We start from the raw sequence: 5,826 nt of genomic DNA, 5'->3' as shown, positions 1-5,826 counted from the left end.
CACCTTGGGGTGCTTACACACATCATTAGAAATGGACTAGTCCAGGTGCGAGAATTAGCCTTTAAGGGTTAGAGTTCATGGGCCAAGCAGTTCTTAAATGAATACAGTTTGTGTGTTATTATTTCGGGCATGAGCTAGCCAAGCAGCCGGGGTGTTGGGGACGCAGCCCCGCCGCTCCTATTTCAACACCTTGTCACATTGAAGGCAAACTCCATAATGAGTTTCTTCAATGCCCACCCACCTCTCAGAAGTAATTGGTGCTGCCAGAAGCAGATGTCTCCCTGTTGAGAAATGTCTAAGCTTTTAAAACCTTTTAAATGTTGTATTCTGTAGGTCTTTGAAATGTTGAAAATTATCTATCTAACTGAAATATATCTCGGTATATCTAGAAAACCTAACTAACCTAATTAAAGTTTGATTATTATAGATGATGATCTATTACTATGTATTTCCTATATACATTACATTTTTGTTGTTGTTGTTTTTTAAGACAGGGTTTCTCTGTAGCTTTGGAGCCTGTCCTGGAACTCCTCTGTAGACCAGGCTGGCCTTGAACTCACAGAGATCCACCTGCCTCTGCCTCCTGAGTGCTGGGATTAAAGGTGTGCACCATCATTGCCCAGCCTACATTACATTTTAAAATGAGTTATACAAACATAATACCTTAAACAAGAGCAGAATATATGTGTGTGTGTGTATCAACCTTAAATTTGTATCAATAGATCAAGATCCATACCAATGCAAAATAGTCATCTGTATATCATATCCCCCATATTGTTTTTTTTTTTTAGAAATTGACTTTGACCATTAACCATTTATCACCAACCCTTTTAAAATGAAAACAATCATTTATAAGCAATCATTTTGGGAATTTGGGTGTTGTTTTCTCCAAACTGCTTCCTATTGTTTGTTGGACAAAGTATTTTTAGGGTTCACAGAGACCTATCAGAGGGTCTTGTTCCATCAAACCACATTAGCCTGGAAGAAACCCACAGGTTCTCACCTTCTGTAGAAACAAAAGTAGAATCACTTTTTCAAAGCAACATATCCTTAGACTCAAATTTTGAAGTCAAGATACCTTAAAAAATATGTGTTGTTTAGCTTAGCAGCCCCCAGAATCAAATGTTTTTCAGCAGTTAGCTCATTAACAGTAAAAAAATCCAAAGAAAACACAATAATACACGTAATTCAGACTCTGTATATTCCATCTTTATATGGCTTATTTTATCTTTATTACTTTTTAATATTTACTTTATTATCTTCACTCTTTTAATGTATGACTGTACTCTTATATTACTTTTACTCTCTCTCTAAAAGTAAAGAGACAGTTTTATTTTTTAAAACTATTTCTTTCTATAACTGGCTTTACCCATTTTCTTTCTTTCTTAAGCCTATGTACATTTTTTTTAAACACACTGTGACCTGTTTAGAGGTGTATTTCTGGCTGAATCTGTCTTTATTGTGCATCTGTAATCCTTTGGTGATCACTGGTGAACTGTTAAGCAGGCTTGGCAGGACCAGAGTGGCTGCTTTGGCAGTTGGTTCCACCCTGTTCAGCTTTCCCACACAGCAGAGGTCCATTTACTGCAAGCTCTGGGAGCTATGATTACCACCCCAGCTCTCAGAAGCAGCTGGCCCACAACCCCATTCAAGGGCTCTGTAGAGGGACCTCCCAAAGAACCAGAGCCATTTGTGCCACCAGCACGGACCAGGAAGCTGTTTCTTAAAGGAGCCGCACTGTTTTGGGCTGCTAACAGTGAGTCAGAAGCTGTGGCTCTGCTCACCACCAGCAAACAGAGCCTATCTAAAAAATATGCAGCTACCAAGAAGCTGTGCTGGGCTTCTCTCTTTGTGGGTCTAGAGGCCTCTTTTTTTTTTTTTTAAGCATTTTTAGGTCTTATATGGATCCATGTCCCACGTTGGGTACCATTTTGTAAAAAGAGACTGCACTTCAGTTTCCTGGCCACCCAGACCTAAATAATCACAGAAACTACATTAACTACAACACTATTTGACTAACGGCTCAAGCATATTTCTACATCTTAAATTAACCCATTTCTATGAATCTGTGTATCACCACAAGGCTGTGGCTTACCAATACGGTTCTGGCATTGTTCTTCGGCAGCTACGTGGTGTCTCTCTGACTCTGCCTTCCTTCTCCCTGAATTCAGTTTAGTTTTCCTGTCTGCCCATATTCTGCCTCGCACAGGCCAAAGCAACTTCTTTATTAACCAATGGTAATAAAACACATTCATAGCACACAGAGGGGAGTCCCACATCAGGAGAGATGGCCAAAAGGCTAAGAACACTACTGCTTTTCCAGGCTCCTTTCCCAGAATACACATGGCGGCTCACAACTATCTGTAACTCTATTTCAGGGGGATCCAACACCCTCTTCTCACCTCTGAGGGTACAACATATGTGGTACACACACATACATGCAGGCAAACACACAATAAACACAAAGGAAATCTAAAAATATACTAAGCTTAAAAGCAGAACAAAACAAAGCACAAAACAGGCAGAGGCAGGAGGATCTCTGTGAGCTCTTCTTCATCTTGGTCTACAGAGCAAGACTCGGGCTAGCTAGTTACACAGAGAGACCTTATCTCAAAACGAAAACAAGAACAAGGGGCTACAGAGATGGCTCAGCAGGGTAAGAGCTTACTGTTCTTGGTTTTTCAAGACAGGGTTTCTCTGTGTAGCTCTGACTGTCCTAGAACTCACTCTGTAGACCAGGCTGGCCTCAAACTCACAGAGATCCGCTTGTCTCTGCATCCTGAGTACTGAGATTAAAGGCATGTGCTGCCTTTGCCTGGGGAATTTACTGTTCTTTAAGGATCCAAATTTGGAGCCAGGTAGTAGCAGTATACTTCTTTAATCCCAGCACCGGGGAGGCAGAGGCAGGTGAGTTCAGTGAGTTCAAGGCCAGCCTGGCCTACAGAGCGAGTTTCAGGACAGCCAGAACTGTTACACAGAGAAACCTTGCGTAAAAAGGATCTACATTTGGTCCTATTGCGCACGTCATGAGGCTAACAACACCTGAAACTTCAGCTTCAAGAGTAACGCCCTTTTCTCGACTTCATGGGCAGGCACATGCGCACATCCGTGCACACAGACACACATACACATCGTTACAAATAAAAACGGAAAATTAACTCCCACAACAACAAAACCTGTGTATGACTTCTGAGTGCCCCGGGCCTCCCTGTCCCTCTGCTGAGGACGGTGCTCCTAGAAGAGCCACACAGGGAGGGGGCCCAGAGCAGGCACCGGCAGCAGCCTGTCCACGGGGCATGCGCAGCGGGGCTGAGCTGGCTTGCTTCCCTGAGCCTGCCTTTGCAAGCTCCCTATTACCAGCTTAGAGCCGCAGGGATGTGCTCCGTGTCCCGGGTGCCCAGCTCGGAGGCACTTCACTGGGCTGCAGAGGCCCTGGGGGCTTCTCAAAAGTCAGCTGCCTGTTAATTGCTTTCTGCGGCACATAAACAAAATCCCAAATTGGGAAAGTGAGAGAAAATAGAGTATGGAAATTTCTCTACTCCAAAGGGTGATTCTTCTGTAGTTTTATGCATTCCTTTTCCCAGTCCATCAATTATTTAATACATCTTTATGATACATGGAAGTAATTGGCCCGATTCAAAATTAAAACTGGGGAAAATGCATATGTGGGCCAAACAGTGGTGTGTTTTCCCCACTGGCAGTCCTTCAGGGAGGGGGGACTCGCTAACCACTCGGACCCGGTCCTAAGCTGAGTTCCCAGTGAGCTAAGCTAAGGACTCCTCGCGAGGCTGCTCTGGGGCTCGTCACTTCTCTTGCATCTATTACAGAGACACCGAGGAAAGCAGAGAGGAGAGAGACTTTTAAAAATCTGCTTATTTCTATGGCTCTTTTGCCTGCATGTCTGCCTGTGTCAGACATCCCCTGGGGCTGGAGTTATAGGTGGCGGGGAACTGCCTGATGTGTGTGCTGGGAACTGAACTCAGGTCCTCTGGCCTCGAACTCACAGAGATCCACCTGCTTCTGCCTCCCGAGTGCTGGGATTAAAGACGTGCACCACCACCGCCCAGCAAGATGTATTTTTGATTATGTGTGTGTGTGTGTCTATGGACATGTGATTACAGACACCCTTGGAGGCCAAAAGGGGGCGCCAGATCTCCTAGAGTTGGAGTTACAGGCAGTTTGACCCACACATCATGCATGGGTGCTGCTGGGACCTGAACTCAGGTCCTCTACAAGTGTTCTTAACCGCTGAGCCCTCTCTGCAGCTCTTGAGAATCTTATTTGTGGTTTTGGCCTGGAGTTCACTATGCAGACCAGACCAGCATCGACCTCACAGAGATCTACCACATCCAGCTGCTGAGAGTCCTTCACTTGTCTTGCCTTGAGTTTCACTGATCCCTGACAGGGTTTGCTAGCTTACCCCTAAAGCTCCCATGGACATCGTGTTTGTGTTTCCTACATAATTTGGGCCTTGCTTGTCTCATTGCCAATTCCTTTCCATGTGATTTCATTTCTGCACAGACCTGACACACACGTTAATAGAAATGAATTTAACAAAACCTCACGGTAGCCTAGGAAGGCCTCTCCCAGGCTGTCAGCAGGAGCTCACATCTGAAATAAGAAAGCAGCTAGCGACACATGCCTTTAATCCTAGTGCTCGGGAGCAGAGTCTGGTGATGGATTTGAACGAGTCCAGCCTGGTCTACATACTTAGATAGTCCCAGGCTATCCAGGGCTACATAGTGAGACCTTATCCTAGGGGTGGAGGAGAGAAAGCACACAAGGAATCACACTCCTGAGTTAGAGTACACTTATAAGAACAAGCAGCAAAATGAAACCCACCACACTGCAGTCACAAGCTGTCACAGGGGGTGGGTGTGGACCGCGCCTGTGGTGATCCCAGCCCTCAGTTCACTGGGCACTTAGACCACACCTGTGATCCCAGCATTCAGTTCAAGGTCATCCTGCTGTAGAGTTAGAATCAAGCCTGGGCCCCCTGCTTCCCAAAAGAAGCGCTGTGGTGGGTAAAAGGAGCGGTTCCAAAACTGTCGGAAGTGTAAGCAGGGAGAGGAGGAGGGCACACCTGCTCACAAGCTCGCCCGGTGCCTGTTTCGGGCACCGACTGACCAGTCGCTATCCTTGACTCTAAGAGCCACTGAGAGCAGAGAAGAGGCTGTGGCTGAAGATCTTCCAGAACTGATCTGGGACGAGAATTCCCCGAGTCAGGAAACAAAGCCCAAGAAAAAACAAATCCTCTCTGGACACACCAGACAAGCTTAATTCAAGGGGTGGGGGGGGGTGAGGAGGCTTCTAGAAATCAGAAAGAAAACTCAGGTTTCTCACAGAGCAGTGATGTCCAGACAGACTGCAAACTTCTCTGTACCTGTAGAAAGCTGGAGACTGGCAGCTATAGGGCCGGGGGTGGTGCCCAGAGCTCGGAACATCCAGGACACGCTCTGCCACTGAACTAGACTCCTAGCCCTTCACAGCTCCTACAGGGCGGGTCTGGCAACTCAGACCTACCACACCAAACTAAACTAAGGAGACATTTGAGATGGAGTGTACCATGAACAAATCCCCAGCCGACCCCTAGTTAGACAGCTGTAAAAGCTTGGATTTAGAATGTGGTATTGTAAGGAGGAATTATTTTTTGTAATATAATATTGTAGTAAAATAAATGTTCTTTTTAAAAAAATCTATTTTAGCCAGGCCGTGGTGGCGCACGCCTTTAATCCCAGCACTCGGGAGGCAGAGGCAGGCGGATCTCTGTGAGTTCGAGACCAGCCTGGTCTACAAGAGCTAGTTCCAGGACAGGCTCCAAAACCA

The sequence above is a fragment of the Alexandromys fortis genome, unplaced genomic scaffold (assembly GCF_014885135.2).
Source record: "Alexandromys fortis isolate MF-2015 unplaced genomic scaffold, M_Fortis_MF-2015_v1.1 scaffold_9, whole genome shotgun sequence".
Taxonomy (NCBI): domain Eukaryota; kingdom Metazoa; phylum Chordata; class Mammalia; order Rodentia; family Cricetidae; genus Alexandromys; species Alexandromys fortis.
This window is presented reverse-complemented; position numbering follows the sequence as displayed.